Below are 22,778 nucleotides of genomic sequence, written 5' to 3'. Positions count from 1 at the left end.
CTGGGAAATGCATGCAATATAAATAACTAGGATCTGGAAGCTAAAGATATGATCCATCAAATGTAGGGATAATCAGATAACGCTGCAGAGATGAGAGAGGGGAGATCTGCATGTTTATCTGAGGATGGGACCCATTCTATGGACTGGGGGGTCTGGCAGGGTTGACACTGCTATATTCTCTAGGAATCCAGAGACATTCTTAGATAAGGAAAATATGTTGTAGTAAAATGAAAATGAGTAAGGATTTTTAACCCTTTTTGGAGTGAGGTGTGAGCACAGGTCTGACACACGAAAAAAAACGTGAGCATAAACAAAATATATACACCCATCAGCAATAAATTTACACTGATCAGCAATATATACACACCGATCAGCCACCACCTGCCTAATATTGTGTAGGTTCCCCATGTACCGCCAGAGCAGCTCTAACCCGTAGAGGAATGGACTCCCAAGAGGCTGTCCTGTGGTATGTGGCACCAGAAGACGTCAGCAGCAGATTCTTTAAGTCCTGTAAGCAGAACTGTAGAGAGTGGGGCAGGGACGGGTACTATAGATGGCGTGAGCTATCTGTGGAAGCATGACCACACGCCATACAAAAAATATGAAAAAATAGTATGCGTGGGTTATGCACAGCCAGGGGCAGATCTAAGGGTGTGGTGGGGGGCAGCACTGTGAGCGCCCCCCCCCCCCCTCCCCGCATATCAGTAGGTTGAGGAGACTGCTGATGTGCAGAGCAGCAGCCTTCCTGGACCCACCACAGTAGCCTGTGTTTGGCTTGGGGGGAAAGGTGACTGACAGGTAAGAATGGGTGGGGCGAACTGGCCCCTCCAACAACACCAGGCCTGGGTAATAATTAATACCCCACACGGTAGCCCTGCAGTAAATTACAGGATGGGTCCTCTATGCCTCAGACTTTTGTTTCCAGCACATCCCACAGATGCTTGATCGGATTGAGATCAAAACCTTGAACTCTTTATCATGTTACTTGAACCATTCCTGAGCAATGTTTGCATTGTGGCAGGGTGCATTATCCTGCTGAAAGAGGTCGCTGCCATCAGGGAATACTGTTGCCATGAAGAGGTATACTTGGTCTGCAACTATGTTTAGGTAGGTAAAACTTGTCAAAGTAATATCCACATGAATGCCAGTACCCAAAGTTCCCCAGATCATCACACTGCCTCCGCCGGCTTGCCTTCTTCCTATAGTACATCCTGGTGCCATCTCTTCCCCAGGTAACAATGCACACTCAAACTGGCTGTCCACAGCTTTCGGTAGTGGACTGAGCCCTGCATGGGTACTCTGACCGGTCTACGGCTACACAGCCCCACACGTAGCAAGCTGCGATGCACTGTTGACACCTTTCTATCATAGCCAGCATTATTATTTTCCGCAATTTGTGCTACAGCAACTCTTCTGTGGGATCGGACCAGGCTAGCCATTGCACCCCACGCGTTTTAGCAACCCGTAACCCTGTCACTGGCTGACCGCTTGTCTTTCCTTTTGGTAGGTACTAACCACTGTAATCTGGGAACACCCCACAAGACCTGCTGTATTGAAGATGCTCTGACCCAGTTGTCTAGCCATCACAATTTGGCCCTTGTCAAAGCCACTCAGATCCTTACGTTTGCCCATTTGTCTTGCTTCCAAAACATACATTTCAAGAACTGAGTTATCACTTGCTGCCTAATATATCCCACCCATTAACAGGTTCCATTGTAATGAGATAATCAATGTATTCACTTCACCTGTCAGTGGTTTTAATGTTGTGGCTGATCAGTGTATATGTTTTTGTATTGTATATTGCTATTACAGGTATACAATCGGGAAGCCGGCTGCCTTAATACCGACAGCCGGCTTCCTGACTGTCATATCCTGGCGAGGGTGAAATGCCGGGGCGTCTAGACGCCTGACATTTCCCCAACGCTGGGAGACCGGTGCCCGGCATCCCGATCGAACTGATGAGGACGCTGCGAGCGGACAGCCGCCGGGGGGGGAGGGTTAGGTTTAGGGGGAGGGAGGGTTAGGCACCCCCAGGGGGGACTTAGGGTTAAGCACCCCCCCCGGGGGACTTAGGTTTAGGCAGCGGGGAAGGGGGGGTTAGGGTTAGGCACTTAGAGGGTGGATTAGGGTTAGGCACTTGGGGGGGAGGTTAGGGTTAGGCACCCCTAAGGAGGGTTAGAGTTAGGGGGTTAGGTCAGTAAGTACTTACCTATCGACGATCGGGATTTCCAGCGCTGTCGGGCTTCCGCTACCGGGATCTCTTCCTCTGTCGGCCAGGCACTGCCGGGAATCGAACCACCAGCCGCATCCGGCGGTATTTCATACAGATTCCGCTATTACATAACAATAGGGATAGCAGCTTTAGCAAGCACTTCCTACTTCAGGGTACCTGAGTGAGGTGTGGATTGAATGATAGTAACTAGATAGATAATCAATAGATTAGTCTTACATATATTGGGTAGGCGGTTCAGGCATTTTGGTCATCGATTCCTATAACAACATATCACTTTTTAAAGGGGAAAGATATGTCCCAAAGTCACTAAAGACATGACAACACTGCACAACCACACACCTGAACCTGGCTAGGGCTGGAATTAGGGCCACACAAGCCTGGGGCTGAAAAGGACCGAGGAGCTGTTGTGAGAAGAGGAGGAGGTGTGGCCAGTGCTGTGTGGGTGTGCACACACACCGCACTATTAGCCCCAATGTGGAGGCCTGTGGTTGTAGTCCCATCTGCCCCATTGTTAATCTGGCCTTGAACCTGTCTCAATTATACACGTCGGACAAAATTTCATACAAAGACTATTCCATTCCATTCTATTCCGTTCACTAAGGTTTTCTACCCAAGTCTTTGTTCAAACAGCATAGTCTGTATTTTGAGTGACAGGTGATAGAGAGAAATAGAAAGGTGCAGCGCAGAAGTGGTTAACACTGGGGCCCCCACACCTTTAGCTTCCCAGCATGTCTGTGAAGTGTTTACATGAGGGCCTTGCTCTCTTCCATTACCTATGAGCCTGATAGAAGACAGATGAAGATCTCCCTATGGGAATGGCTCTTATCGCTCAGCACTGCAGAAGGGGCACCAGAGGTTAATACCAGCAGCAGCTCCCCCTTCTGGGATCCAGGGGGTTGTTTAAGAAGGTGTTAGCAGGGTATCAGAAGATAAGGCCGTAATAACATGCCAAACCCATACCTCCATCCTTTCACGCTACACCAGTAACAGGCAACCTGTGGCACTCCGACGGCTCTGGTCATGCTGTGACCAGTAGTTCCACAGCAGCGGAGGAGATCCACTATCTCTGTTCCCATCCTAGTGTAGCGACAGAACCTGTCTAGTTCAACCAGTTTATTTCCCTGTTGTAATATTTTTAATAATTAGTTTTACTGCGGATGTGTAGTTGCTACTGTATAGGAAGGAATTCATTCAATTTAGTAGATGCGACTTCTTACCTCATACCAGTTGTCCTTGGACACAAATGTGCAGATGTGTTTTCCCCCTCTATATATACTTTGTATATCTACCTATAAATGAGCCTAATCTATCAGCTGAGTTGTTAATTGATTGCCTAATTTTGAGGCATCAAACACTAATAACTTAAGTGAAAATTATACGAGTGCAATAGTGCCCCTTATACAGTGCCCCCAGTAATGACCCTTATACAGTGCCCCCAGTAGTGCCCATTATGCAGTGCCCCCAGTAGTGCCCCTTATGCAGTGCCCCCAGGAGTGCCCCTTATGTAGTGCCCCCAGTAAAGACCATTATGCAGTGCCCCCAGTAGTGCCCTTTATGCAGTGCCCCCAGTAGTGACCCTTATGCAGTGTCCCCAGTAATGACCCTTATACAGTGCCCCCAGTAGTGCCCATTATGCAGTGCCCCCAGTAGTGCCCTTTATGCAGTGCCCCCAGTAGTGACCCTTATGCAGTGCCCCCAGTGGGGTGCCGCGCGGAAGCCGACAGAGGCTGAACAGAGAGATGGAGCTGGACTGCACTTTGGATGTATCTGGTGAGGGGTGTATAAAGGTAAGTGTTGTTTATTTCATTATTGCCCTGATGAAAATTCATTGATTAATTGAAATGTTGACTTGACTGCGAGGACTCTGTGTCATATTTTCTGCATATTTGTCTGAGTGCCACCTATTGTGTGTGTATGTATATATATCATTGCATCCCCCTGGCGGGCCCATTATGCCCCAGACCGACACTGGGTCAGTCTCCCACCATGCACATTATCAGGAGAATCGGCAAACCCACAGAGCTAGGCGCAGGTTTGTTTGCGGACCCAGTGGCAAATGCAGGATGTCTAGAGGGGGTTTCCAAATGCTTGATTTTAAGGCAAGTGTGGTCAGTCCATGAAGAGGGCATAATCAGCACTTATCCAGCTATGATATACGTCATGCGAAGTATAGTGTATGGAATAATTCTGACATATACAGGACCAGCGATCACAGTAAGCCATTATATGCGGCAGTAGGACCATCCTGCCTGAGCTGAATGTTTTTATTTTAGATGTGGGCTCCATTCTAGGTCATTTGAGCAAGTTCGGGAGTCTGGGGGGGGGCAGCAAAACAACCTTGCCCTGCTCTTTACATTTATGTACAGAATATCCTTATGTACTGGATAGTGTATTATTTATTATACAGTATTAATCATTGACCCTATAGATGGTCTATATCAGTGCACTCCTAACAGTGCATGTTTTCCAGATTCGCTGGTTGGTGCACAAGTGAATACATTACTGGCTCACACATTTTAAAAGATCAGCAGATGGTGCTATTTATTTCATTTGTAACACTGAGGGGATCTTAAAAACATGCAATTTTAGTTTTATATGCTACTTCTATTGTGGTCATCATGATGTGGGCTGGGGGAGGGGTTTTTCCAGGCATCTGGAAAAAAAACCCTGCGTTTGCCTATGAGCTTGCAGATGATTCCTGTGGCTTTATTTACTAAACAACGATATTAAATACTGCCATTTTGCAATGGAGTTTTGGCAACTTTGCTGTGTCATAACTTTACTTTAAATTCTGTTGTAAAACCGCATAAAATCGTTAATTTGTAAAAGTGCTGTTTAGAAAATAAACCCCATTGAATGGCTCTGGCAGATGCAAGAGTTCCCAGTATTTTACAAATCTAGGGCCTGATACAGAATGCTAAATCACCGAACACCACCTGAATTGGTTTTTAAACCGCTTGTCTTTTAGTAGCAGACTCCCTAAAGGGGATGATCTTACAAGGTAGGGACAGAACAGTGCAACTTGTGGACATCCCCTTGGGTCAGATATATGAAAGGAGATGGGGCGTTGGCCTCTTCTGAGCATGTGCGGTCCAGTCTATATGCCAAATGCATGCAAACAAGAGGCCTCTCCAAGCAGGGGCATTGAGGGGGAGCAGGGGCACGGGTGTGACCAAGTACATGGGTCCTGTATGCTGTAGCAGCCGCCCCTCAGCATCGGGCCCTTTAGTTCCTCCACTACTCTTTGGGCAGGTTTATACTATACAACCAAAAGGGAATAATAAAGGAGACTGTGGGGTCTATTTACTAAGCAGCGTTAGGAGACAGAGTGAAAAGTGATAAGGTGCCAGCCAATCAGCTCCCAACTGCCATCTCACAGGCTGTGTTTGAAAAATGACAGTTGGGAGGTGATTGGCTGGTACCTTATCACTTTCTTATCACTTTTCACTCTGTCTCCTAACACTAGACACCTCAGGCATAAAATAGGGACTGGTGTTATGCCCCTGTAATTAATGAGTCCCCAAGGGCTATGTTCTCCAGGTATCAGCCTTGTTATGGGCAGGGTTGTCTTAAAAGCAGTGTGGGCCCTGGGCAAAGCAATGCACTGGGACCCCTACCCACCCATTCACGGGAAAAAAATGTAAATGGTCAATAAAATTAAACCCTCCTGCATGCCCATCGGACCTCCCACACATGCAGAGAGACTCTGTCTGACTGGTCTGAAGCAGACGGATGAAGTGAAACTGGGACTGAGGTGAGTACTCGTCACCGGGGGGGGGGGGGGGGGGCTAGATCAGAGTACAGTTCACCAGTGGCCGGCCTATAAAATATCACAAATTTGCCAACTGGCCACGGCTGCAGGGGGGCATGTTGGCGGGCCCCTACAAGCTTTGGGCCGTTGGGCAACTGCCCAACAAGCCCAATGGAAGAGATGGCCCTGGTTATAGGAGTACGTAGGAAGATGGCACCTGACTAGGCAGCTGCCAGAGATGTCATTTTCCCATGTGCTGTGAGATCCCCAATTCCACAGATCTGAGCATACGAAGCTGAGCAGTGATGGTAAGAGCAGGTAACAGCATCAGGCGCTCCCACACGTCTGCCAACCTGCAGGCCGCTGGCAGTTTACCTTTTATTTGAAGAGCTATTGAGAGGAAAAGGTCAGAATTTACATAGACCTCTGTAGACTAATCCTGATATATTTTTGTAGGCAATGCTTGCTGACAGCGATGGCGAAACAAGAGTGACACCAGGGTGTGTCTGTGGGGAAATACAACAATGCACCATCTCTGGATTCACATGCAGCAGAGCACACAAGCCTCCTGCATAGAGCTGTGTAACTGCAGACAGCTGTGCAAGGATAGGGGCGATGTGTGAGAGGGACCAGACCATTACTCCGTTACCTAAACTCTATTCTTTCACTTTTATAACCTGCAAGTAGGAAATATAAACCAGAATAATATACATGCTATATTGGTCCCCTGGCCCCCTACACTCATCACTGCCGCAATATATTTCAGCTGGCTCCTCGCACTCCCACTCCCATTGTTAATGTCGATTGCAGGACACGCCATTCTCCATTGTTATATTGATGTGGCAAGGTCTTTTTATTTATTTGTTTATTCATACACACATACACGCATATACACACACGCACACCATTTAAACTACTGACAGGTGAAGTGAATAACATTGATTATCTCATTACATGGCATCTGTCAAGGGGTGGGTTATATGAGGCAGCAAGTGAACACTCAGTTTTTGAAGTTGATGTGTTGGCAAGAATAAGGATTCAAGCGACTTTGACAAGGGCCAAATTGTGAAGGCTTGATGACTGGATCAGAGCATCTCCAAAATGACAGGACTTGTGGGGTGTTCAAGATATGCAATGGTTTGTACGAACCAAACTTGGTCCAAGGAAGGACAACTGGTGTACTCAAGGCTCACTGATGCGCATGGGGAGTGAAGGCTAGTTTGTCTGGTCAAATCCCACAGATGAACTACTGTAGCACAAATTGCCAAAAAAGTTAATGCTGGCTATAATGGGAAGGTCTCAGAACACTGGCTATGATGGGAAGGTCTCAGAACACTGGCTATGATGAGCAGGTCTCAGGACACTGGCTATGATGGGAAGGTCTCAGAACACTGGCTATGATGGGAAGGTCTCAGAACACTGGCTATGATGGGAAGGTCTCAGAACACTGGCTATGATGGGAAGGTCTCAGAACACAGGCCATGATGGGAAGGTCTCAGAACACTGGCTATGATGAGCAGGTCTCAGAACACTGGCTATGATGAGCAGGTCTCAGAACACTGGCTATGATGGGAAGGTCTCAGAACACTGGCTATGATGGGAAGGTCTCAGAACACTGGCTATGATGGGAAGGTTTCAGAACACTGGCTATGATGGGAAGGTCTCAGAACACTGGCTATGATGGGAAGGTCTCAGAACACTGGCTATGATGGGAAGGTCTCAGAACACTGGCTATGATGGGAAGGTCTCAGAACACTGGCTATGATGGGAAGGTCTCAGAACACTGGCTATGATGGGAAGGTCTCAGAACACTGGCTATGATGGGAAGGTCTCAGAACACAGGCTATGATGAGCAGGTCTCAGAACACTGGCTATGATAAGCAGGTCTCAGAACACTGGCTATGATGGGAAGGTCTCAGAACACTGGCTATGATGGGAAGGTCTCAGAACACTGGCTATGATGGGAAGGTCTCATAACACTGGCTATGATGGGAAGGTCTCAGAACACTGGCTATGACGGGAAGGTTTCAGAACACTGGCTATGATGGGAAGGTCTCAGAACACTGGCTATGATGGGAAGGTTTCAGAACACTGGCTATGATGGGAAGGTCTCAGAACACTGGCTATGATGGGAAAGGTCTCAGAACACAGTGCATAGCAGTTTGCTGCGTATGGAGCTGCGTTGCTGCAGACTGGTCAGAGTGCCCATGCTGACCTCTGTCCACCTTGGAGGCCTATTCATCATTACATAATTACCACTTATGATAATTATGTTTTGAACTTGAAAAAACCAAAGAACCGTTCGTAGGTATTCATCATTCCATACTGCCTAAAGTATCACTTCCGAAAAACTGCTTTTTTTGCATGTCAGTTTTTCGGAATTGCGATACTTTCCTCCTTAGCTATGCTGTCTCTGCTTTTAGCCCGCAGCCCCTGCCCGTGTCTCCCCTCTCTCAGCCACAGCCCCTGCCCTGTGTCTCCCCTCTCCCAGCCTGCAGCCATTGCCCCATTTCTTCCCTCTCTCAGAGCACCCTCCCATCTGTCACAACCCCGCCCTCCCGCCAGTGCGGCTGTATGTAAACCCTCCCCCGGTGCCTGTCCACTCCCGCGGCCGCCCTTCCCCTGCCAGCCGCCAGTGCCACTCGCCTCTCTCCCAGGTCGGTCTCCGTCCCAGCGCCCTTCCCCCGCTGGCCCCCAGTGCCACTCACCTCTCTCCCGGCCGGTATCCGTTAATAACTTGAAGACATGGGCAACGCTGGGTACTTCAGCTAGTTTTCTATATATAAGAAGGCTCAACCTCTAAAAGGGAGAATACAATTTTTTATTTAATGGACCTCAATCACTTCATTATTATTTTTATTTTATTATTAATATTATCCTTTATTTATAGGGCACCACAGGGGGAATTTCTCTCTCGCTCCAGGGCTTGCGCATGTGCAGTGCGGCCGCTGCACGTGCGCAGGGCCTTAACATTGACCCGGTTGCGAGCTCTCAGCACTTGCGACCGGATCTGAATGAGGTCCAGAGTTCCAAAGGCAGGAAACAGCACAAGCAAAGTTTTGGAGGCGGGAATGGGAGGAAGTAATCAGCTGGGAGGAGAGGTGCCAATCATTTGTAGAGCAATGTGGGCGTTGTTTGTTATAGTGTTATAAAAAATAATAATAAAACATTTGAGTAAGGAAGATGTAGTTTGCCAATATAGTTTGACTTGTGCTAAACACATTTTTATCTGATAGAGTAGTTTCTTGTCAAGACAGAGGGCCTTATTCAGACCCGGTCGCAAGGGCTGAGCGCTCGCAACCGGGTCAATGTTTGTCCACTGAGCATGCGCACGGCGGAGCCGGCTCCGATGTGCATATGCGCGAGACCCAGGTAGCGACAGGCGCCCCGTCGCTACGGGTCTCGCACCAAAGGGGGCGAGCTGTCGATGGTGATTGACAGCTCGCCCCATTTGGGAGGCGGGCAGGGGGGGTGGCCAGCTAAATGGAGGCATTCCCGATTGAACACTTGCCGTTTGGGGGCGGCCCCACTGACATCAGCAATGATGTCAGTGGGGAGCTTCCTGCTCGATCAGAGCAGGAAGCTCCCTGGGGATTGCGCTTGCCGAGACCCAACCTTAGGGTCTCGTCGCAAGCCCCGATGGTCGCGATGGTCCTGACCATCGCGACCATCAACTTGGTCACTCGCTAGAGCTGTGGGTGGTAACCCACAGCTTAGTTAGCGACCAGGAGGCCGCACTTCACACCACAAGCGGCCGCCCTCATTCAGAGCGACCGCTTGTATCTAGCGATCGACTCTGAATGAGGGCCAGAGTTTGGATGACTTCTTTTGCTCCATTTACTAAATGTAAGAAAAAAAAACCCATTGTATAACCTATGATTTGCTTTCTTCGTTATAGTGATACAAAAAATAATAACTAAACATTTGAGTAATGCAGATGTAGTTTGCCAATATGGTTTTATATTATCCAAAATGATTTTTCAGGTTCTTCTCAAGATGCCTTGGCCTCCAGAAAAAGTAGCTAACTAAGGGGTCTAGTATTTACTAAGCCTTGGATGGAGATATAGTCGACGGATATAAGGTACCAGCCAACCAGCTCTTAACTGGAATTTTTCAAACACAGCCTGTGACATGACAGTTAGAAGCTGATTGTTTGGTACCGTATCTCTGTTAACTTTATCTCCATCCAAGGCTTAGTAAATAGACCCCTAAGGAGCTATCCTATAAATGAGTGTAATAACACCTAGGATGGGATGCATCAATGCTGTAAATGCGGTCAAACCTCCAAAATATACGCTTTTCGGGGGTTTGACCACATTTTCCATATGCACCAAGCTCTGGAAAGCAAAGATTTCCGGAGCTTGGACCAGATTGCCTAATAGAAGTCTATGGGCTTCTTTTCGGGAGACTTCTCCAAGAGGGATCCAATAGTTTCCCCTCCAGGGTCCCCCGCGCCTCGCACATGCATTGACCGATGGCCAAACATGCGGAGAGGGACTCCCGGGTCATAGGGCCTTATTCACGGCCGCCTCAATGTTTGTCTAGTGCGCATGAGCACGAGGGAGCCGGCTCCTTCGTGCGCATGCGTGAGACCCGCTACGACCGACAGCGCTGGTCGTAGCGGGTCTCGCACCAAAGGGGGCGAGCTGTCGATGTTGATTGACAGCTCGCCCCGTTTGGAAGGCGGGCCGGGGGGGTGGCAGCCCAAACGGAGGCGTTCCCATGGGAACGCCTGCTTTTTGGGGAAGGCCCCACTGACATCACTAGTGATGTCAGTGGAGAGCTTCCGGCTCTGACAGAGCCAGAAGCTCTCCGGGGCTTACGACAAGTGAGACCCTACCCTAGGGTCTCGTCGTAAGCCCCGATGGTCGCGATGGTCAATGACCATCGCGACCATCACCCTAGCGGTCATTAGAGCTGTGGGTGTTAACCCACAGCCTGACAACCGAAACAGAGGCGGCCGGTCAGGATGCAAGCGGCCGCCCAGTTTCTGAGCGACCGCTTGCATCCTCCGACCGCCTCTGAATGAGGGCCATAGTCCCGGTAATCTCCACACCGCAAAGGATAGCTCTTATTGGGAGAGCTGTCCTTTGCTTAAATCATCCCACCCTTAGGGCGGGATATACTAAAGGAAAAATGCTGTAAAACCCCCGTTTTCTGTGTTTTTACTGCATTTTCATATGTACTAAGCCCCGGCCGCCCTATTTTCGGTGTGGAGGGTAATGCCAGAAAAACTGGCGTTACTCTATAGAAGCCTATGGGCTTCTTACCGCATCATGCTCCTGACGATTCGCCGCCGCCCCGCAGCCGCCCAGCACTGGCCCCCACTCACCTCAGTCTCCTGGTTGCCGGCCCGTGCTCCTCCTGGGTCCTCCGCCTCTTTCTCCTCCTAATCTTCTTCCGGATGCAGGGAGGAGGAGCCTGGGACTTCCTGCACAGGTCTCCAGCAGGAAGTTCCCGGGGCTCGGAGGGGGCGGAATCCCACGGAGACCCCCTCACCCGGCGTCAGCTGCTTCGCAAAGGGCAGCCTTTATTGCGAGAGCTATCCTTTGCGATACTAATCGCATATGACTGGGCATACGCAGCAAGGTTAGTACATCCCGCTCTTAGTGAGAAGTATGTAGCTTGTTTCTTAGTATTGCCATCATACAGTGTTCTTATGGGCAAGTAATAGACTGCTTTACCATTGCTTTATCGTATATTGGGCCTGATTCATTACGGATCGCAACTGCAACAGCGTACGCAGTTGGCCAATTGTTGCGTACTGCGCATGCGTATGCATCACAGTGTGTGTGCACGATAGCTACACTGCGATTGCACTGTGATTACGCAGAGCACAGTAAGCCATCGCACAGTGATTGAGAAACACGGTTGGAGAAACCTACGCGTGCCTGTCCGTTTAAACTCTGTTGCATGGGCGTGCATAAATTAGCCACTGCGACGGCATACGCAGTTTGAGCGCTCACTGCGAACGACGAGGCTAGCAATTTCTGACCTGTTGTAATTGTGCGTGAGGGGCCGATGTTACTCGATGTTCCCGATGTATACACATGACTGCAAGGTTTTACGGTTGTGAGATAGCAGTAGTGGGCGGCAGTGGGCATCTCCATGCTGGCTGTGCGACGGCATTGCAATAGCATTCATTAGCATATTTTCGCAGCGGTACTGCGTGCATAATCGCAGCTGTGACCGTTGTTATACAGGCCCGTTGTCATACTGTAAATCATGTTCCCAATGCTTTGTGAAATCTGAGAAATTGGATAATGGGCTGCTCGCAAGTGGGTTGATGGTGGCCCAGTGCGCACGCAGGCGTGCTCACTGCGTGTGCGCGAGCCCTGGAGCGAGCGCAAAAAGCACTCGATCCGTGGCTCACTACAAAAGGGGCGGCTGTCGATGTTGACCGACATTTCGTCCCATTTTGTAGGCGTGGCGTGGCGGTGGCTTCACAAATGGCCGTTTGTGGGCGGCCCCACTGACATCACCAGTGATGTCAGTGGGAGAGCTTCCGGCTCTATTAGAGCCAGAAGCTCTCTGGGGCTTGCAGCCATGAGACCCTATCACAAGGGTCTCGTCGCAAGCCCGATGGTCGCGATGGTCTTGACCATCGCGACCAGGGGTGCCGAGAGGGGGGGTGCGGGTACAGATTACCCGGGCCCGGGCTTCCTGAGGGGCCCGGCGGGGGCCCGGGTCTGGCGCCCCCCCCTTACAGCCCCCAGCAGCTGAGCTGCAGTTGGAGACTGCTCGTGGCTGCTGAGCAGCAGCCACAGCAGTCTCCTATGCCTGTGCGGGGGAGCGATCACACTGATCGCGCCCCCCTGGCTTTGCGCCGGGCTGAGGGGGCTCAGAGCGCCCCCCCTCCCCAGCGGCTGCAAATCTTTTAAAAAAAAAATTCTGTCACCAAGGGGGCGTGGCCATGCCTCCAGCGATTAGGCCACGCCCCCTATTACCGGGGCCCGCCACGGCTCTTGGCGGGCCTGATCGCGACCATCATCCTGGCCGATCGCAATAGCTGTGGGTGGTCACCCACAGCTGTGCAAGCGGCCAGGAGGCCGCTCCATAAAAAAAAACTCCCTGATTCAGAGCGAGCGCTCTCAAAGAGCGTCCGGCTCTGAATCAGGGCCGTAGTACAGAATAGAGAGGATACATCTCAGATGTCCTGAGCCAAAGCAGAATTCTACAAATAGAATATTAAGGCAAAATGACAGATAAAGGGCCTCATTTATCAACAAGTGCTATTCTTGTTATCACTCGTTATTAATGTTAAATGGTGCTCCAACCAATTGGTCATGTTTGGATATTTAAAGCACATTTAGGGGTAAATTTACTAAAGGTCGATTTTAATTGATGAAGTGTTTCAGGGGCTAAAACGCACAGAATAGTGATCCATAGTGAATCAGGCCCAGAATCCTAAAGACCTCGAGAATGTATAATGAGTGGTTGACCGTGTCAAATGCAGCAGAGGGGTCCAAGAGAATTCGAGTTATGTCATCACAATTTAGAAGTGATCAAGGGGTCTATTCATCATCACTTAATTTCTACAAAAGCAGGTGAACATGAACATTTTCACCTGCAAATGTAGAAATTAAGGACCTCATTCAGAGGCGGTCGCTCAGTAATATATGCACGCCCTTAAAACGCCCTTTTTAAGGTCAACCACACCTGCGTGCACACCACCACACCCCCGTTCACAAGCGCTTTCCCTTGTAACCACCCACAAATGGCACGAAATGTCAATCACAGCTACGACCTTGTAGTGACTAGTGAGCAAGAGGATTGCGGTCGGGAAGACAGGCTTGCGCACGCGCACGCGCACTGCCAGGTACATGTATGCGCAGTTGAAAAAAACATCGCTAGCTACGTCCAATCGCTCCGTGCGACTGCCGCTGAATGAGGTCCTAAGTGTCCGGGCCATTCATCAAGAAGATAAAGCAGGAGATATCACAGATATCTCTTGCTTACCTTTCTCTCCCAGAATGGCCCGCTGTCCCCATACACTAGTATCACAGATATCTCCTGCTTACCTTTCTCTCCCATATGGCACCGCTGTCCCCATACAATAATATCACAGATATCTCCTGCTTACCTTCCTCTCCCAGAATGGCCCACTGTCCCTATACACTAGTATCACAGATATCTCCTGCTTACCTTCCTCTCCCAGAATGGCCAGCTGTCCCCATACACTAGTATCACAGATATCTCCTGCTTACCTTCCTCTCCCAGACTGGCCAGCTGTCCCCATACACTAGTATCACAAATATCTCCTGCTTACCTTTCTCTCCCAGAATGGCCAGCTGTCCCCATACACTAGTATCACAGATATCTCCTGCTTACCTTCCTCTCCCAGAATGGCCAGCTGTCCCCATACACTAGTATCACAAATATCTCCTGCTTACCTTTCTCTCCCAGAATGGCCAGCTGTCCCCATACAATAGTATCACAGATATCTCCTGCTTACCTTTCTCTCCCAGAATGGCCCGCTGTCCCCATACACTAATATCACAGATATCTCCTGCTTACCTTTCTCTCCCAGAATGGCCCGCTGTCCCCATGCACTAGTATGGAGATAGAATTCATAAAGCTCCAAAAATACAATATTTTCGGAGCTTGACTGCGGAAGTATTCGCCATCTGCAGATAGCGTTTGATCCCGCTCGCAACCCGCTCTTTCCCTCCGCCCCTGTCTGGCTCCATCCGCCGGGACTTCTGCGCTTTGGGGAGATCGCTGATTTTCAGATCAGCAGTCTCCAAGCCGGAGCAATAATTAATTGCTCCGGCGCACGCGTTAAGTTAGTATGTTAATTATCGGGGTCCGATAGTATAATATACATGAATAGTATGTATGTATATATATATATATATATATATATATATATATATATATATATTATGCTCCGTGTGGCTTGGTGGGGAGGGGGGTTGGCTCTGTGTCGCTTGGAGGGGGCCCCCACAAAGCCTTCATCCATCCCGGGGGTGGACAGTGGGAGAAAAAGTGGGTGGACGTTTTCTCTTTATGGTGAGGGTGTTCAGGAGGGGGGGGTTGTATGGGGGGGTTGAGGAGAGAATCTTATGTATAAAAGAGACTTTTGGGTCTAGAAGTCTGAGTGGAATTGAGTGATTGGATGTATATTTGTTTGGCAGGATCCCAAGCTTAGGAGCAGTGATTAGCAATATATGTGAGGACGTATTAATAAGTGCAAGGCTTTTGACGTTGATGTTCTACTTTTGGCCAGTTTTTCAAAGCAGCCTAGGGCTTGATTCATTACCGAGCACAACTGCGTTTACTCGTGCAGATGGACGATTGTTGCTTTCTGCGTATGCATCGCAGTGCGCATGCACAAAGGTCTCACTGTGATCACACTGCGATAACAGACCCATCGCAGAGCAATTGACATGAGTGAGCGCTTGGTGGTGGTGACGGGGGGTGGTCGGCGAAACGCAGGCGTGTCTGTGCGTGTGTGAACGTCGTTACAGGGGCATGCTTAAATTGTCCATTGCGATGCCATACGCAGCTTGAGGTCCCACTGCGTGCGACGAGGTTAGCAATTGCTGAGTAAGGTCTGACCTTGTGCAATTGTGCGTGAGGCTACGATGATACTCGATGTTACCGATGGTTTTGCTGTTTTGCTAAGTATTACGGATTTAAAAGGATGTGGGCGTACTTATGTGAGGCTGCGACAGCATAGCGATTACAAACATTCGCATAATTTCACAGTGGGTCTGCATGCATGATCGCAGCTGCGATCGCAATAGCGAACCGTAATGAATCAGGCCCTATTTCTTTAATGTGCCATGAGTGAAATTAGGGTTAACTCTGAGAAGAGAGTCTTTTTGGTGATACTTGATCAATGGGCGCTTACAGGATACCATTTGAGATGTGGAATAGCCAGATCAGGGGAGATGAGATGTTGCATAGAAGTGGAAACATTGGCATATCTATAATTGGGAGGCCATGTTCCCAGAGATTTGCGCAATAGAGAAGTCTCTTGGAGCATAGCGCAGATGCAAATATTGTCACACTAAGTGGAAAAGGCTGTGTATTTGTAAAAAAAATTGTCGTACTGTAAGTTGTAGCGCAGTGTGTTAATCTTTTCTTATTCATAAAAAAATCTTGTGACACTTTAAGTGGAAACTTCACAATTTTACAATTTAATAACACAAAGTTTGCAATAAAAAAATGCAACTTTTCACTTCTTTCTTCAATCATGAATAAATGATTAGTCTACTCTACATGCCGACTACAAGACCACAACAAGGTGCTAAATAACGTGCATTATATATTAAACATAATGACATCACAAACACTTCAGCTGAGATTCACAGAAACATATTTTCAAAAGGTGAAAAGAGAGGATATGGTTTAAAAAATGGAATAAAGCAGCTAAAACTGCATTCTCTGATTATAGTGTCCCTACTCCCTACCCATGGCCAGGCCCAGCGACAGAGGGGGACTAGGGGCACAGCCGTACGGGCCCCGAGGTTCTAGGCCCCGGGAGGGGCCCACAGACAGTCCAAATTGTAATGAGTCAAACTGTCTCATACAGTACAGTGGCGCAGTGCTGGGGGCCATAGCAATGAAGGAGGAGGTGATCCGTCCCTCCTCCTCCCTGTAATATTATGCATTAGATATGCCTAAAGTTTGAGGACTACTTTGTACCAAGAAAAAATGTGACATATGAAAGATATAAGTTTTTCACTTGTGATCAGAAGAATGGAGATAGATTTGATCAGTATGTTACAAAGCTGTAATCAATTGCATGAAGTCAATCTTTGCAAGGCATGGTGTTCCTATGGAGGTGTTCACTGACAATGGTCCTCAGTTTTCCTGTGCTGAATTTAAACAATTTGCTGATGATTGGGAATTTGTCCATACTACGTCAAGTCCCCACTATCCATGGTCAAATGGATTGGTGGAAAGTTCAGTAAAAACTGTCTCATGAAAAAAGCGCAGGAAGGTAAAGAAGATTTCTACAAAAGATCTACCGCAGTACACCTCTGCAGAATGGATTCTCTCCAGCACATATGTTGATTGGAAGGAGAATTAGAGCAAATCTTCAAATACATGATGAACTGCTTAAAACGCATAGTTCAACATTAGTCAGACTGAGTAAGGAACGACAACAGGTGAAACAAAAACTGTTCCATGATAGACGAGCAAATAGCCTGTCTGATCTTAGATCGGGAGACGAAGTCCATCTCAGAGACTATGAGAAAAGCATTTGGATGCAGAAAGGTACTGTGCAAGCACAAGTAGCACCAAGTTCTTATACTATACGCACAGAGCGTGAAACAGAAGTAAGAAGAAATCGTGTGGATTTAAGATCTCAACCTAACCAACATGAAGACAACATGACTGAAGAATATCCTTCATCTGACATGTATGATAATCTGGATAACGGTGAACAAACCATGATTCAAGAAAGGTCCAACATGGTTGATGAAACACAGACTGAGGGGCCTATTCATTAAACTTAAAAATTCTCTAGAGATAATTAGCTTTAGAACTCTCATGGAGTTCTAGCTAATTATAGGTGGAATTCATCATTCCACCTCTCCATAAGTATCTATTCCGAAAAGCTGTCATTTTTGCGATGACAGCTTTTCGGGATATAGATACTTTTCCCTGCCTACACTACCTTATCGCATCTGGAAACAGTGCTGCGCATGCGCTGTTACATCTGTAAAACCAGTGCATGCGCAGCACTGCCTACAGATGCGTTAAGTTTGTGTACCCCCCCCCCTACCTGTCCGCGCAGCAGCCTCCGGCTCCGTCCTGCTGGTCTGTCATGTGGTTTCCCAGCAGACCACAGGACAGATTAGAAAAAAAAATATATATTTTTTTCTTTTTCTAAACTTTCTTGTGCTCTGCTGGGGAGCACACATGTCCGACCAGCCTCAGGAGCCTGAGGACGGAGCAGAGCGCCGGAGGGACTCGTCGGGGGACCTGCACACGCGAATACAGGTAAGTTTCACCTGCTATTCGCCACCTCACAGTGGTGAATAGTAACTGCATCAATTTCCGAAAATTTATAATTTTCGGAATTTGATGAATACCACAATTTCCACATCCCCATACTAATGTATGGGGAGTGTGGAAATTAACACAGGGGAACTTAGCAAGGAGATATCTGTGATATCTCCTGTGCTAAGTGGCTACATGAATACCAAAATAACGTTATTTAAGGAAAATGTCCTTAAAAACGTTATTTTAGTGTTGATGAATAGGCCCCTGTGTATGAAAGATCCAAAAGAGAAATTCGCAGACCTGAGAGACTTATTGAAACATGTTAGATGATATTCTTAACATATTACATTGTTGAATTGTTGCACGGAAGGATACAGGGCTTATCTTTAAAGAAAAGAGGATGTGATGTTATTGCATTAGATATGCCTAATGTTTGTAGACACTCCCTAACTTGTATGTGAAAGTCTGGATCTTCAGTGACTTTACCTAGGACCATGGGGAATGCTGAGAAGTGGGTGTAGTCTGGTGTACAGTATGTCTATAGTTTGCAAATGGCTGAATAAAGAGCATAGCAGTTGAAACCCATGCATCAGTGTCCATATTGAATGCATATACAAGCATGCAAACAAAACACTCCCCACTCGTCTCCTCCCCTGTTTTCTCCTCCCCTTACCTTCTTATCCTAGACTGCAGATGCCGGGGGGCCTGACGTCACACTGTAGTGTCCGGCCTGGCACAGACAACCTGATGTAGACAGCATCTCCTGGTACAGGGAAGAGATAGATAGTGCCTTCCGTACAGGCACAAGAACTGGGTAAAAGGTGAGTGCTCTCTCTCTCTCCCACCGTTCCTTATCTCTCCTTCCTCGTCCCCGCTCCATTATTCTCTCTCCCCCCTTCCTTTCTCTCTCTCTCCCCCCTTCCTTTCTCTCTCTTTTCCCCCCCTGCCAGGGATGGGGGGGCCCTAAATAAATGTGTATGCCGGGCCTCGTAATTTCTGTTGCCAGCCCTGCCCATGGCCCCTCACCCTGAATTTCAGCGAGTCAGAGGGGTAACTCCATGCAACCGTATTCCAGAGTGCAACTGCTCCTCCTGTAGCCCAGGTCAGAAGATGTGTAGGGGGTGTGGTGATATGGACTAAAATGGAGCTCACATCCACTAAAGTGGACAATGAATCCCCAATCTAACAGGGAGTGGAGCTGTAATTTATACACAACACAGGATGGGATGACGAAATAGGCTTGGGTGATGGTATAATCTGGGGTGATGTATACATCATCCTCTTCACACAATATTAATTTGTCCCCGCTGGAATCGACCATTACAGGTGCCTGTGTAAGTTTTGCACATAATTGACGGTAAAGGTCTTTCTCGTAGAATTTGTAGTTCATTTTGATGGACATAATCATTTCCACATTTTGGGGAAGTAGTCTCAGGCCGATCACTGACAAGGTTCCCAGCTGTGCTGAAAACTCTTTCTGAGTACACACATGAAGGTGGGCAGCTCAAGTAAAGCAAAGGCAGTTTTGAGTAAGGGCCTCCAAATTGCCTCTTTTTCCTGCCAGTAGTTCTTAAATCTCTTCAGATCTGTGGGCCTGATTCAGACCCGCTCGCGAGCGCTCGCAAGCGGGTCGATGGTGCTCTAGTGTGCATGCACACGAAGGAGGGAGCTCCATCGTGCGCATGCGCGAGACCCGGGGAGTGACGGGGAAGCCGTCGCTCCAGGTCTCGCACCAAAGGTGGGCGTGCCGGGGGTGTGGCTGCCAGACGGAGGCGTTCCCATGGGAACGCCTACCGTCTGGGTCCGACCCCACTGACATCACTAGTGATGTCAGTGGGAGCCAAAATCACTCCAGGGCTTGCGGTCACCGAGACCCTACCGCAGGGTCTCGTCGCAAGCCCGATGGTCGCGATGGTCTTGACCATCACGACCATCATCATGGACGCTCGCATAAGCTGTGGGTGGTAACCCACAGCTATGCGAGCGTCCAAGAGGCCGCTCCAAGTTTAGGTAGGGGGGCCGTGATTCAGAGCGAGCGCTCTGGTCAGAGCATCCGGCTCTGAATCAGGCCCTGTGTCCGTTGGGAAGATGAAACAATGTTTTCATCCCTTCAGGGATGAAAATCCACTCCCAGCAGCAGGCATGGTGCTCAAGATTTCTCAAGAAAGACACAACGTAAGACTTAGGGGCCTATTCATTAACACATAAAATTATCTGGAGGTAATTAGGTTTAGAACTTGCATGGAGTTCTACCTAATTACCAGAGGAATTCATCATTCCTCCACCCCATAAGTATCTATTCCAAAAAGCTGTCATTTTTGCAATGACAGCTTTTCAAAAAATAGATATTTTTCCCTGCCTGCTCTAACTTACCACAGCTGTAATCAGTGCCGTGCATATGCTATTACATCCGTAAAAGCAGCGCATGCGCAGCACTGCCTACAGCTGCAGTAATTCTGTCCCGCCCCCCAAAACCCCTCCGCTCACCTCCCCCCTGTCCCCCACTTACCTGGATGCTTTTTTTTCAATACTCTACATTTCTTTTACGTTTTTTTCTTTCCGCCCCCTTGCCGAAAAAAAAAAAAAATAAGATTTGCAGCGCCGCAGAGCGGCACTGCGCGCCGGAGAGGGGGGCACTCTGAGCCCCCTCAGCCCGGCGCAAAGCCAGGGGGGGCGCGGTCAGTGTGATCGCTCCCCCGCACAGGCATAGGAGACTGCTGTGGCTACTGCTCAGCAGCCACGAGCAGTCTCCAACTGCAGCTCAGCACACGCTGTGTGCTGGGCTGCTGTGAGGGAGGGGGGGTGGCATCAGACCCAGGCCCCCGCTGGGCTCCTCAGGAAGCCCAGACCCGGGTAATCTGTACCTGCTCCCCCCTCTCTCGGTGCCCCTGTGCATATGCATTAACATATGCGATCAGTAGCACAAAGGACAGCTCTCCCATAAGAGCTGTCCTTTGTGATCTGCCCTGCTCTGTGGACTTCTGGGTTCATGACCAGGGAGTCCATCTGCGCATGCGCAGAGTGACGCGGCGGCCACGGGGCATGCTGGGAGGGATCCGATCAGATCTCTCATATCAGCGCGATGCAGTAGAAGCCCATAGGTTTCTATAGGGTAACGCCAAAAGCTGGCATTACCCTTCACATTGGAGCCCGGCGGCTAGGAGATTGATGCATACGGAAAATGCGGTAAACAGGGGTTTTACCTCATTTTACGTTTAGTGTATCCCAGCCTAAATCTTATATCTTGCGCTTGTCCACATATATGTGCTGGTTAAGTGGCAGTTTGGAGGCCACTAACTAACTATGTTTTTTTAATGTCCCTGTACAGGTTGGGAAATGCTTTTTCATGTGGAAGCTTTGCAAACGATTATTTAACAGTCAATTGTTTTGGAAAGCACTACTACAAGTCTTCCTGGTCCCCTTCTGGGATGAAAAAAAATCCACTCCCAGCAGCAGGCATGGCGCTCAAGGATTCTTCTGGGGCAAGGACTGATGTGAATGTGAATTAGTAAAAAATTTTTGTAAATGCCTCTCCTCCTCCCCTCCCCTTCTCCCTCATAAATTGACTTTGATAGTAAATTTAATTTTTTTTTTTTATTCCAATCAACCCTTCCTGTCCCTGCCTTCAACTACATACATACTTCAACTCCCTTAGGCCTCTCTTGAATAATAAAAACATTTGTTCCCTGATGAGCCATGTTGGAAGTTAAACTGCCACGTGTTTGTGCCGCCCAATGCTGCCACATAGCTTATTCAGCCAGCTAGCTTGAAGCAAATTTTGGGCCTAAACTGGATGAAAACAATATAGTGAGCTGTGAGGTGGTCAAAATTGACTGGAAATGAGTGGAAATAAATGTTATTGAGGTTAATAATACTGTAGAAACAAAAACAGGCCCAAATTATGTGATTTGAGCTGTTTTTATGGGTTTTTTTTAGAAAAAGTACAGATCCAAAACCAAAACCTCAAAGCAAATCATGGAAGGGCGGTTTTGGCAAAACCAGGGGAGATACAGATCCAAAACTAAAAAACGGGGGTAATACAAAGATGCAGCATCAGACGCAGATCAGTCGACTACCAAAGTTCTCAGTAACCCTATGGTTGCTCAGAATGGCTGCCGGAACTGAGAAGGCGAGATATTTTTACTGTATACTGGATCACAGTGGCAGTTTGTGACACTCCCCCAAAACAACTGCGTTTTTGTCACCACTCCCCGTTACTTCCCCCAAAATGCTCCCTGACTGTCAATCACTCTGCAACCAAATCCTTGGTGCAACCACCGTCGGTAATGAAACTTGACACATTCACAGTGCAACTCATATGCATATGATCACTGATAATCCATCAACTGAGTAAACATCAGCTCTGCCTCCATCAGGGGTGTATCTACCCATTGGCCAGGATGGCACTCGCCAAGGGGCGCCGACTAAAGGGGGGGTGCCGACTAAAGGGGGGGCGCCGTCCAGCAATGTCACCAGCAGCCTCGGGGTGGACTACCCCTGCTAGTCCCCCAGCCCCACAAGTGTAGGGCAGACCGCAGTGAGAGTGGTCTGCCCTACACAGTTTACAAACACACAGCCGCCAGCAGCAGCTGTGTGTTTGTTATACCAGCCAGCCAATGAGAGTCAAACTCTCATTGGCTGCTGTGTCGTCCATGGAAGGAGCCGGCTGGAGCTCACTCATGAGCTCCGTCTTCCGGCTGCCCCCGCAGCGGGTGATGAGAGAGGCATCATGACGTCTCTCTCGTGCAAGAGAAGAGCCGGGACTCAGAGCAGACAGCGGTGGTCGCGTCAGGAGCGGGGTCAGGTAAGTTGTGGGGTTTTTTTTATGTGTGT

Source organism: Taudactylus pleione, unplaced genomic scaffold (genome assembly GCF_031769625.1).
Source record: "Taudactylus pleione unplaced genomic scaffold, aTauple2 ptg000329l, whole genome shotgun sequence".
Lineage (NCBI taxonomy): Eukaryota > Metazoa > Chordata > Amphibia > Anura > Myobatrachidae > Taudactylus > Taudactylus pleione.
The sequence above is the reverse complement of the archived record's forward strand: the minus strand, read 5'-3'. Positions refer to the sequence as shown.